The sequence below is a fragment of the Henckelia pumila genome, chromosome 1, assembly GCF_033568475.1.
Source record: "Henckelia pumila isolate YLH828 chromosome 1, ASM3356847v2, whole genome shotgun sequence".
NCBI lineage: Eukaryota > Viridiplantae > Streptophyta > Magnoliopsida > Lamiales > Gesneriaceae > Henckelia > Henckelia pumila.
Genome location: NC_133120.1, coordinates 85,262,126 through 85,276,112, shown reverse-complemented (window position 1 = coordinate 85,276,112; position 13,987 = coordinate 85,262,126). Strand labels below are relative to the sequence as shown.

Below are 13,987 nucleotides of genomic sequence, written 5' to 3'. Positions count from 1 at the left end.
TTTCCATGTTTGCTCATAGCATTTTCCATATCAAACTTCACAAAAATGCAATAAAAAAATTAAGTACAATACAAATGCAAAATATAACACGCTTTATAATACAAGAATGCATGAAAAATACAAATTTGTTACAATCTAGTTCCACCAATCTTTTAATCAATGTTTTCGAAATCATTAAAAAAATCTGCAGCATTGAAACTAGTTGAACCAATTAAATGGTCACTATTTTCAATAAAATTGGTCTCTTTTCCTTTTTCCTGTGTCGATTCTTTATAGAGCTTACATAGGTGCTCAGGGGTTCGACAAATATGTGACCAATGTCCTGGAGTGCCACATCTATAACAAACACTCTCAGATCTTTTTTAGTGATTTTCATTTTCACTCGTATTTTCATGCTGTTTTTTTGGTGGGTGGTTCGTGACATTCTTTTTAGATGAGTTATTGAAATAACTATCTCGATTATTTTCATATCCACGGCCACGACCACGACCACGACCGCGATAATTTTTACGTCCACGTCCACACCCACTTCCTCGACCTCGTCCACGACCAAAATATTGTCTATGCCTTTGATTTTGGTTTTCATTTTTAATTACGACATTTGCTTCTGGAAATGCCGTTGAACCAGTGGGTCAGGATTGATGATTTCTTACTAACAATTCGTTGTTCTTTTTCGCCACAAGAAGACATGCGATGAGTTCGGAATATCTTGAAAATCCATGCACTCTATATTGTTGTTGTAGAGTTATATTTGATGCGTTGAATGTGGAAAATGTTTTTCAAGCATTTCCATCTCAGTAACAACATGTCCACAAAATTTCATTTGCGAGACTATTAATACATCGCAGAATTGTAATCACTGAATTTTTTAAAGTCTTGGAATCTCAACGTATTCCATTCATCACGGGCGGTCGGGAGTATAACTTCCCTTATGTGCTCAAATCTTTCTTTCAACCCTTTTCATAAAATCATTGGGTCTTTTTCTGTGAGATACTCACATTTCAATCCTTCATCAAGATGTCTACGTAAGAAAATCATAGACTTTGCCTTTTCTTGTGAGGATGATATATTATTTTCTTTGATGGTATCACTTAGACCCAATGACTCAAGATGCATCTCTACATCGAGAGTCCATGGCATATAATTCTTTCCAGTGATATCGAGCGCAACGAATTCAATCTTTGCCAAATTTGACATGGTGGTACTAGAAAAATAACAATGCATTTTATTAGTTAATTTCTATTAGTACGATAATACAAAATAATGGAATAACGAAGATTACAAGTGCGTGTACAAATAGAGAAAAAGTATGTGGTGGAAAATCGCTGGTGAGTACAAGACTCGTGAGCATGATGATCATAGTCGTTATGAAAAATAACCTTATAAATGCCATCATCTTCATCTTTGAAAAATCGAGGAGAAATTATTTTGAGAGAAAGAGTGAATTTGGTATGATTGAAAATGAGTTTGAGTGAACATATTTATAGGGCAAAAACTAGTCGTTTGTTACCGTTGGGGGTAAGAAAAAATCGAGTATGTGTTGAATAAAAATTCGTGATAATCATGTGATGCATATAATGATAATCATAATTAAATATACGCAATAGAATATATATCATATCACGTTATTATAAGGTCAGTGTTCTAGACAACCTCTTATATAATAACATGAAATTATATATTGATATAGTTAGTATAAATACATAATAAATATATACCATATCACGTTATTATAATGTCGGTGTCATAGATAGCCTCTTATATAATAACATGAAATTATATAAATATAATTAGACAATAAAATTATATAAGCAGTAATGTATAATCATATCACATTATTATAATGTCGGTGTCATAGACAGCCTCTTATATAATAACATGAAATTATACAAATATAATTACACAATAAAATTATATAAGCAATAATGTATAATCATATCACGTTATTATTTAAAAACCCTTAGAGGCTTTTATACTTGTCGTATCCCTTACTGAGAGTATGAGATGTCGTCTTAACATCCTCACAGGATTTATAACAAGTTTTTTTAAAAACTTATTATTATTATTATTATTATTATTATTATTATTATTATTATTATTATTATTATTATTATTATTATTATTATTATTATTTTAGCATTTCTGATAATAACATGATATTATATATTAAATATATACACAACAAACAAATAAACAATAAAATAAATATACTTACTTGTTAAATATTTTTGTCTTCTCTTTGTGTTTTGGAGCGTCGGAAATTATAGAGAACCTTCGAGCGATCGTGCTGATAACGTGTTGTGAAAAGTAAAAATTTATGGTAAAAACTAAAAACTCTAAAACTCAAAATATATATCAAACCAAACACTTATAAAATCTTCTCTCTAAACTTGTGTTATTTCTTCACAAATGTTGAGATCTATTTATAGATCCTCAATTGAAAAATGTCCAAAAATAAATATGTCATCCATTACATAATCAAAAATTAAAATATCATCACATCACCATCACAATAATTTTCAATCTAATTTTAATATATAATTTCCAATATATATTATACACATTGCAAATACCTAATAAATATATATTTTGAAAGAAAAAATTATATGTAGAATTTTAAAAATTCGTATTCTTTCGAAATCAATGAGTTCGACCATATATCCATGGTGCATATAATTAATTAGTTTATAAGCAAGGACATATGCGTTAACAGTGGAATTCGGCAAGTGTCTGATTGTTTTTGAGTCGAAACATGCAGTGATTACCGCTAATTGTTTATTGATAGCTCGCTAAATGAAGCAAATGTCTTTATGATATTGGACATGGTAAAAACATTCGACAGACAATGCAACGAAACTGTCCTAGAAACCATATTTTTATGATATATATTATCCTAAACTAGCCCCCCAAAAACAAAATCGTGTTAACAAATAAAAGTGTCGTTATACCAAAAATGACATGATTAATACATTAAAAAAGTTATAAAAATAGTAATCAACTTCATTAATGCTAAACGCTGTTTTAATTAATCAATGGTGATGACTTTGAGACAAGTCACATCCTTAAGAAAAGGTAGCATCCCCAACCCTAGTTGTGTCCTTGCTCCATCACCATATATTCTTTATTTATAATTTCCAATTTAATTAAAATTAGAACCGAGCCTACCGAAAAAAAAAAAAGAAAAAAAAAATGGAACCGAGCCCTGCAGAAAATTTGATTGAATTGAAAGCTTCATGACAAGAATATAATAAATTCGACGAAGTTTAATGTTATACAAGAAATATTCGAATATAATAAAATTAAATAGAAAGGACAAATTTTGAATTTTTCAAAAAATGAGAAAATTTTGTGGATAATTTTATAAATGTACGAGATAAGTACTACTATCACAAGATAGATCACAAATTTTTTCACATGGGAAATTCATCAGAGGTGTAAGTACATATTTAATTTCGTTAATAAAACTTATTCAAAGAAGTTAGATAATTACTTTTTTCTAAAATAATTTTCTTAAGTAGGAGTGTTGGATCATATTGGCGGTCACATACTCACATTTATTCATGATAAAAGCTTGTATAAGTAAAGGAAAGTGATTTATAAACTTTTGATATTAATCATTGCTACAACAAAAAAAGAAACATTTTTTTGATAAAACAAGTATAAATGTTATTTGAATGCTTTATCAAAATTTGATTTTGATATGAATGAAAAGCGATAAAGTAAGAATATATCTATAGAAAGTATACATGTCAAAACGGGCCGGCGGTACGGGTCGGCCCGCAACCCGTCTCAACCCGCCTTTACGCAGGGTCGGCCCGCTATTTGGGCGGGCCTCCAAATGCTCAACTCAATCCAAACCGTTTTGGCGGGCCGGCGCGCTTAATTTTTTATTAATTTTTTTATAAAATAAATGTTAATTTTTTGATTAAAAAAATTATAAAAACACTTGAAATGCTAAGAAAATAAAAAATAAAATTTAATCAAATAGTTTAATTGATATTAAAAAGTATTACCTTGAAAAATTAATAATATATAAAATTAATTAGTAAAATAAAATATGAAAAAATTTACAAAATACTACATAGTTTATTATTATCAAAATTCATTCAAAATAATTTCAATAAAACTAAAAAATATGTATAAAAAATACAATTTTGCAAAAAAAAAAAAAAAAAATTGGCGGGCCAGCCCGCCCTAACACACGGCCCGCGCGGGCTCAGCCTGTTTGGGCCGCCTCCAAACGGGCTGAGATTTGGCCAACCCAACCCAACCCATTTCCATAGCGGGGCGGGTCAGCCCGACGGGCCCAACACAATTTGACAAGTCTAATAGAAAGGTAATTGACAACTATGTCATTTTTAAATAATTTTAATTTTAAAAAATATTTATTTAAAAAATATAGATTTTTTTTTTTAAAAGCATATGAATTTTTTTTCTAAACAATATTAAAATATAAACGAAGATTTCTTTTCCCTTGATCAGGTTAGACATAAATTAAAAGCCAATACAATGATTAAAGGTATTTAAACTACTTTATTTAGAATTTTGGGTAGATATTCTGCATGTTGTAACTAAAATGATTAAAAATTAAAATAAAATTTTCTTTTTTGGGACGGATAACAAAGAGACTTTTATTTTGATAAGAAGAAATAAAATTGTGAATAGAATCGCATGCATACTATATTTTAACATATTATAAAGGAAAATATATTTAAAGAATAAAAACTTATAAATTCAAATAAACATTGTTTGTAAATTTAATTAATTTGAAATAATTTTTAAAAAATACAATAACCCAAACGGAATTATTGAAATCATCTCTCATGACCTGTTTTTTTTAAAAATAAGTTTCTAATTTATTTCGAAATGATGATAATGATAAAGAGTCTAAACTATGAATCGTTGTCTAGCTCTATTAAAAAAGGTCACCGGTATAAATGATTCTTTTATATCTAATTCAAAAGAAAATTAAATATTTTAAATGCAAATTGCTCAAAAATCCTTAATGCAAACATGTTTTGTTCTGCACTCTCTAGCCACTTTTTTGTTCCACAATTTTTGTTAATTTGTACCACATCTTATATGGTTTTGTACCACATTTTATGACTAAAGAACCCAAAGCAAAACATGTTTGCATTTGAGAATTTTTGAGCAAATTGCCCATATTTTAATCAAGAAAATAAATTATTTTGAAATAATGATAATCCTTATTATTATTTTAAAAAAGTATGTAGTTGTGTGGCCTACACAAGAATCCTGGGCACCGCACAATAATAGTAAATATTCCATATGTTGGTTGAAGTTGGGACAATGGATCCCCCATGATGGGGATTCATCATCCCACTAATTGCTTCCATGGTCTTAGCTTATTCCACCCAATATAATTAAAGTTTCCACCTCATCCCTCTTATAGATTATTTAATTTTCCCATCCAACACGCGCTTTTCTCGTACCATTTCACACTACTAAGCTATTGGCTGGCAAGGATTTCATTGTAAGACGATTTTAATTCACCAAACCAAAACATTTATAAAGTATTTTAAATATTTTTTATTCTCTTTTAATAATATAAATTTATTTGTCTATATGATAAAATTGTTAATTGCAGTAACTATTATATATCCATACTATAATTTTAATTAAATAAAGCAAGAAGATTAAATATATAGTACAAACACACTTTCTTGAAGCATTTTTCTTAATTTAATTTGAAAACTACCCTTTCATCACACTAAACATTTAATTTTGTAGAAATGCTAAAATTTTCATATTTTATATTTAAAAAAAAAAACTCTTACTAAATCTTATATCATATTTATTTATGTGAAAATCAAAATTTGCAAAACAAATATGTGCACATAATGTGTGTGCGTTTGTGCTCAGTTGCTAGTACCGGGATGACATTTTGACATATTAGATGCATATATGATAGATCCAAGAGATTATGTGAGATACAAGAAATATTATATATAGTAATAGTATATATATATATAAATGATTAATCCGGGGATCTAATTTGATGGGATTTGATATAACTAAATGAAATCTTAGCAAAAATAAAAAAATCTAATATGATAAATTTTTTCTTTCTTTTCAAACCAACTAAAAATATCATGTCCTCAACAAACTATACATTTAATTCATAAATATTTTATCATATAATTGAAAAAATTATTTCGAAACCATTTTAAAATATTTATATATTTAAAAATTATGCAGATTTTTTTTACTATGAACTTCAATTATTTATAAGGCTAAAAACTTAATTTATCATAATTTGATAACTTTATCTCAATTTTATTTTGATGAAAATTTTTCATTATTAAAAAATTTAATTTAGTAAAAATAAATATTTCATTATATTTATAAATTATTTTTATTAAATACCATGTATAAAAAAATATGTGACTATTAAATATTATTAATAAAAAAGATATTTTAAAAATAATAAGTAAAAAAATATAAAATTAGATTAATTTTAACTATCAAATCCAATTCCTTAATAAACATTAGCCAAACACTAAAATGGAATTCTAAATCCAAGAATTTCAAATGCAATTCCAATTCCAATTTCAAATCAAATTCCTCCAAACACAGTGTTAGGGACATGTTTGATTTTCAGGATCTTTTTCTTCTATCGATGAAGTACTTCATATTGTGTTGTTTTTATTTTATTTTAATTAATATTTGAGCCCTTTAGCTAGCGATTTGGAAATATTAATTTGTATTTGGATTGAGTCATATAAGATTTTAAATTACATGGATTTTTTTAATTTTTTTATATAACTTAAACGCCCTACGAGATGTTCAAATCAAATATTTATTTAATTTATTTAGATTATAATTATATATTTATCACAATAAATTTCAAATCGTCAAAATATTAGAGTCATTTCAAATCTATTGTGATTAATATAATTATATATAATAAATACTAGCGTCTCTTGCACGCGATGCGTGCATGTACATAAATTTTTTATGTTAATTGACTTTCATGTCATTTTTAGAATCACATGACTGACTGAAAAAAAAAAAAGTAACATGATGAATTAGATATTCAAAGTTTAAAAGTGATAATTATCCAATCTAAAAATTTAAAATATAAACAAAGATAGCAAATGTCTTGGTAAATAAGATAAAATCTAATGGCTAAAAAATATGAGACCATATAAAATGACTAATTTGTTTAATAATTTTGATTTTTTTGGAATTAAATTAGGATATAATCGTAATTTCACCACAAGCTTCGCCGATTAATTGAAATTTAGTTAATTAAAGGCTCCCTAATTTAATAATATATTAGTATTTCACTGCACGCGTTGCGTGCTCGTACATTTCATTTTTTTAACGAAGAAAATAAATAATAAATTGTAAAATTAAAAAATAATTAAAAAAATATAACGTTTTTCTAAACAAATATTCACAAAATATATATATCTTATAAATTGAGTGTCATTTTTGTGAATAAAATAATATCAAAGGGCACAAAGTGAGCTTTTAATGTCTAGAAAAGAGAAAATGGTATAAAATGACTATTTAGCCCAATAATTTTAGTTTTATTGAAAATTAAGTTAGGAGATAATAATAATTTCAAATCAAACTTCACCAATTAATTGAAAGTTTGTTAATCAAAATGTCTCTACTTTAATAATATAGTAAGATAATATATATATATATATATATATACACACACACTAAGATATTGAAATGGATTTGAGTTTACTTTGTTTTAGTTATTTAGTCATGGAAATAAATTCGAAATCATGGGCTAAAACTCAATCCAAATACAACCTTATCCCCCAATTTGGCAATAATAAATAATTATGAATTAAAGAAAACAATTTGAGAAAATTCAAAATTACCTAATTAACAGGCTTTGTCGCGTCGTAAGGGAAAACTATGTATGGGGCTATATATGACCAAAATCATGAATATTAATTAATAACTAATAAACATGCACGTTCTAAAATTCTTTTCAAAATTATTGCATTTGCACATTATTTCACATTTTTCATGATACGTACGAAGAATAATTTTTTTTATCTTTATCTTTATAATTTTTTTTTTTTGCGTGATGATATTAGAAATCATGTATAGTGGATAATATATATCAATTGCTTTTGTGTGCAATATTTCAACTCATCCACTCTTGGTGTACGCGTCTATATAATTTAGAAATTGAATATGCGCGCACATGCATATATAATAGTGGTGGATATATAATATGTTTGCAAGCATATTGAATTATAATTTTTGCAATGAATAACTTAATTTTTTGGCCTGGCTAATGGCGAGAATGACACCGGTGGTCCTAAATGAGTTTAGAGTATATCACCACAAAATATAAACATTACATTGTATTCCTCTTGCATGCCATGCACTTGTTAGAGATCGAACAAGTATTAATGGCATAACATTCCTTCCCCCATCACCCTCAATCCCTATTATGAATTTAATATGTTGCCAACTTATAATTAACAAAAAGGAAAGGGTCGAACAATACTTATACCACAAAATTTTTATTACAATCTCATACATAAATATAACTAATTAATGGTGTGAAAAATGAATCAACACATTTTTTTATAAAAAAAAATTGAGAATTAATTGGAAATGACAAAAGCCTAAACTTGCATGGATGCATGCATATATGCTGAGAAATTATTCTTGTATTTAATTTTTTTTGGGTTTTGGATTGCTTTAGCAACTTTGTTCATGCAGCATAGACAAATTAATGAGGGAACGTACAGTACAGCTAGCGAGGGATAAATATGGTCCATACTTTTTTTCCATTTTAGTACTATTTTGTGTCATTAGCCCAATCCAAGTCCATTTAATTCCCAAGTGCCAATGACAAAGATCTCTTCATGCTATAATATTCTTCCCCCTTGGATACTTTTGGTTAAAAAATACTTGTCATTCATAAAGAGTGTGACAAGACTATGTACGTACAAATTAAAATGGGATCGAGCCTAGGTTTTTTTTTGAGATGTCGATGCTACCCACAGAGTAGTGCCTTGTGGGTAGCGTGACGGGTTTTGATAAATCCAAATCAATGGAACCCACGTGGAATCCACTGATTTGGACCAATCATTGGGGGTCATGTTGCCCATGTACAAAACCCTTTTTGAATGTTATCTTTGTTTGTTTTTTTTGTTTTGTTTTGTACTTTCTTTAATGGCAGCACAATTTCACAAACATATGGTGTTGGCATCGAAATTCACCGCACTTGGATCGTCCATGTCGATCGTACATTGGTAACCAGCCTGCAGTGTACTGCCAAACGTCAAACGTGGACATTCATATACCCACTCAAACTCTTGCATTTGCAGGTATACTCCGCAGAATGGTCCATGTACGTACGCACCTAAGATATATATTGCATGAATTTCTCTCGTAGAAACAGCTATCACATTACATATTCACATGCGAAGTTGATGAGCTCATTAAATTTGAAACTCAAACTATTTGGTACGTATGGTGTTTGTTTTGCAACGTGGAAGCATTGGCATGCATGCAACTTGCAATCACTCTACGTATCTCGATCGGACCTAACTCCACAGACACAGTTAGCTGAGGAAACTTACAGCTTGTGACAAGATACGAATATAATATTAATTATATAATAACTAAATGCCGGCCAGATTAATTAGTTTTCTTAGTAACTTCCCCATTCATTGTGAGAATTCATATTTTAACATCACGTAGCTTTATTCAGGCATTGTTAATAGAGTATGATATGGGCAGAGTTATAGGAACATGAAATGCAATTTCATCATTGTTTTGAGCATATATTATCTCAACTTGTGGATTTAAGATGTTGCGGCAAACAATATAATTAATGGACCCTTGTGTGATATTTGCGAGTGGAATTAATGAACGAGAGTGCCCACGCGGATTTATAGCTAGCCACTAAACTGACCCTTAATTAATCATTTCAATTTTTTTCATAAAGATGACCCGTCCCAATAGAATGGCACAAATTAAATATATATATATTTGGTAACACATACGCAGCCAAACTCATTCGGTTAAATATTTGAATTCAGAAATCATCGCAATGAATATTCAGTGCCAAACTTACATGCACATGAATATTCGACCCTTACCAACATTTGTGCGCCAATCTCCTGAATTCTGTATGAAAAGTTCTCACACTACAAAAAAACAAGCTATTTAGCCACGGTTTTATCAAAACCGTGGTTAAACAGCCACGGTTTGAAAAAAACTGTGGTTAATTAGCCACGGTTTTTTAAAACCGTGGATGAATAACCACGGCTTAAAAAAACCGTGGGTAAGTTAGCCACGGTTTTTTTAACCGTGGTTGAATAATCACGGTTTTATATAAACCGTGGCTAAAAGTAGCCACGGTTTGAAAAAACCGTGGTTAATTGTAGCCACAGTTTAAAACACCATAGCTAAGTTTTGCCATGGTTTTTTAAAACCGTGGTTAGTTAACCACGATTTTTTTAAAACTGTGGTTATATTTAACCACTGTTTTTAAAAAACCGTGGTTAAATTTAGCCACGGTTTTATTAAAACCGTGGTTAATCAATGTGCAAATTGCTCAAAAATCCCCAATACAAACATGTTTTGCTCGCACTCCCTAGTCACTTTTTTGTACCACATTTTTTGTTAATTTGTACTACATCTTGTATGGTTTTGTACCACATCTTGTATTGTTTTGTACCATATTTTATGACTAGGGACCCCAAAGCAAAACATGTTTGCATTTGGGGATTTTTGAGCAAATTGCCCTTAATCAATCACGGTTTTAATAAAACCGTGGTTAAATTAGCCACGGTTTTTTTAAACGATGGTTAAAAAACAAGTCGTTCAAAAAAAATACTTATCGAATATATTATTTTTTATTGAGTAATTATTTTATATAATTATTACTAAATATTATTATTACAAACATTAAATTATTATTATTGTTATTCCTAATTTATTTAATTAAAATGCATGTATCAAAATGTAAAAAATCTTGTTAATGAATGTTCCACTGTATTTATTATTTTATGAACATAAAAAATGTTATTCTAACATGTTTTTGCCGTTTATATTAATTAATCTTGTAAGGATCCAATGTTAATTACTATATCATTTGACTAGATATATTAATAATTACTTTATAGTGTTGAATTGAAATATTTAAACCAAATAATTAAATAATGTTTTAAAACATGTATTTGTTATTTCTTCCCGTTCTCCAGTTCAGTGGGAACAAGGGAATTTTCCGTTTTGGTTGGGCAATCTTGTATTAGCAAACATTACTATTTATTATAAATAAATATGCAAGATTCACTAGGGGTGTCAAAAACCAATCCAAACCGTCAACCACATACGATTCAACCCGAAAAATATTTCGTGTATATGATTTATTTATTGCGTGTTGTTTTATTAATATATAATTTTTATATCAATTTTTTATCAAGAAAATGGATAATTATTTAATACAAATAGAAAAATATCATTTTATTATATATTGATTAATATAATTAATATATATTATATTTGAATAATTAATTTATTAATGAGTAAAATAAAGGGTGTTACTGCTCGAAATTGAAAATTAAATTTGAATAAAAAATTGAACTGTTAATTCAGTTCAGTTTTTTCTCCTGATTAACTTAATCGAACCGAAAAACGAATTTTACATAAGTTTTTTGAATGAATAAAATAAATAATAATTAATATAAAAATAAAAAAAACCTACATTTTACTTCGAATTTTAAAAAACCCGGGCTTCACTAATAATTTTTGGTAGCTTTTTACTTCGACATATTATTTTTGAGGAAGTAAAACATTAAAAAATAAAAAAATTAATTATAACTGCTGAAGTAAAAAAGATGAACCGGTTCCAGACTTGATTTTCCTTTCACTTTTATTTCTAACCCAGCTCGCGTAGAAATAAATCATCAGCGATGCCCTTTCTTCTTCGACCAAACGGCCGCCGATTTCCATCTCCATCCATCCACCACCGTCGGAAACCGCTCGCAAACGCCATGATTTGAAAGCCCAATGTCTGAATCCTTCTATTTTGGTATCAATTTGGGTTTTTTCATGCAGTGGAGTGTGTAGAAAACGTAATCCCTAACCCCGATTCAGAAACAACAGTTCGCAAATCCCGTCACTTTCCTTCTCCCCTCTCCAAGTTGCCGCCGTCGATACTGAACCCCGCTGGGAATGTGTTGGTCGTCCCTCCTCCACCAAACCCATAACTTGTAGGTTCGATCTAAGCCTTGAATCTCAAGTTAGGAGCCCGATTTTGCGCGACTCGAAGACATGTTCGCAGCTGGATATGCACTAGGTGACTTGCCTTTCTTATTTATTAGCTATTTTCATTCGATTAGTATGTTTTAGCTTGGTTTTGAAGTTATTCCAGATTCTGTGCGCGAGCGTTTGTTTTGTTATTCCAGATTCAACCGCCCTTTCAACGCATATGAGCTATTTTTAAATCGTTTATAACTTGAAGCAAAGGACTCCAATCTTGTATTCTCTCCGCTCTCGATTCATGTGGTTCTGGGTTTGATTACCACTGGGTCGAATGGCGAAACCAGAGATCAGTCTTGGGATTTCTCAAGACTTAATTATCTTTGGTTGGTGCATCCACGTACAATTTTTATTTGTCAGTTTTTAATCAGGAATTTGGTATTGGACCACACTTTTCTTGGTTTCTTCTTGAGTATCAGTCATTGCGAGAAAACTGAAATGCTGGTTTTGACTTGAACACTTTCTTTGTCATGGGATGTTTTGCCTTAAATTTTTTGATAGCTCTCGGTGAACTATGTGAGAATACTCAATCAAGAATTTATATGTTCCAAACCTGTGTGCTAAAATCCAGATTCTAGGAAGGAGCCATTAATTTGTTTGACTATGCGATGCATTAGATATTTAGATTTGAATTTGAACTTTTTTAAAAGACAACAGGCTTCACCTGCCTTAAAAGATGATGTAACCTATTGTTATAAACAAAATGAAAACCAAATGGACTCTGCAGTTTGTTTTTGCATTTCTCTATATATTCTTTTATGAAATAGTTTCTAAATTTTTTACAGGGATATGGTTAAGTGCAACATGTTGTCAAAGTTCTCCTCCCCAGGCATGTAAATAATTAAATGTGTTCTTGCTGGTATTTTCAAGTGGCAGAGAAAATTAGAGAGTATGGCAGAAGAGATAATCGATGACATCATGGATGCGACAAAACAATGATTTTCAGAAACAGTAAGAAAAGAAACCATGTATCTCAATTTGTTCTTTTTTCTTTCGCAGCGGAGAATTATTTTTGTCCTTGATTGGTTGTTGGTCTATGGTGCCTGAATGGTTGTGATCGACTAGGGTTTTTAGTGACTGGGGATGGGAGATTTTTAGGTGTCCTACTTAAATTGTATCAAGTTCAACTTTTGAATTTAATCTTCTTATTGAGGTTTTGAATCGGGACAATGGCTTGGGTTATTGGATCAGGCGTGTTATTTGATTTATTTTTCCATCTTGACACTGTAACAGCAAGAAGATGAAGAGATGCTGGCACCGCACTCTAATTTGGTTGAAGGTCCCCAATGCTTGTCGTATTGCTGATTCTTTATTTTTTGTAAGATTTTTTTATGACGTTCATATAAATGGTACTTGACAGCTAGAATGCTATTGTAGTAGCCCGTAACCAAAATCAGTAATTAAGGAATTAATCATAATTACTTGGATAGAGTTCGAAAGCTCCGAAGGTAGGTTCGGAAGTTCCGAACAGGATCGGAAGCTCCGATGCAGGATCGGAAGCTCCGATGGTATCACGTCAGGCATGACGTGTGGCAAGATCGGAAGCTCCGATCAGGATCGGAAGCTCCGATCACCCCTATCCGGAGTCAACAAGTGATATTTTGAAACGTGGCAGATCAGGATCTTCGGAAGCTCCGATGGCAGGATCGGACGTTCCGATCGAGGTTCGGACGTTTCGATCGAGGATCGGAGGCTCCGATCGTTGTCTATA

At 30.0% G+C, this 13,987-nt stretch overlaps 1 long non-coding RNA gene across 1 annotated transcript; it reads left to right on the top strand.

The window, feature by feature from the left end:
- Positions 1-12,193: 12,193 nt before the first annotated feature.
- On the top strand, positions 12,194-13,595 carry LOC140873538 (uncharacterized). The gene is made up of 3 exons (XR_012148073.1): positions 12,194-12,313; positions 13,062-13,227; positions 13,510-13,595. It is a non-coding gene; the product is annotated as an uncharacterized lncRNA (long non-coding RNA).
- The last annotated feature ends 392 nt before the right edge of the window (positions 13,596-13,987 follow it).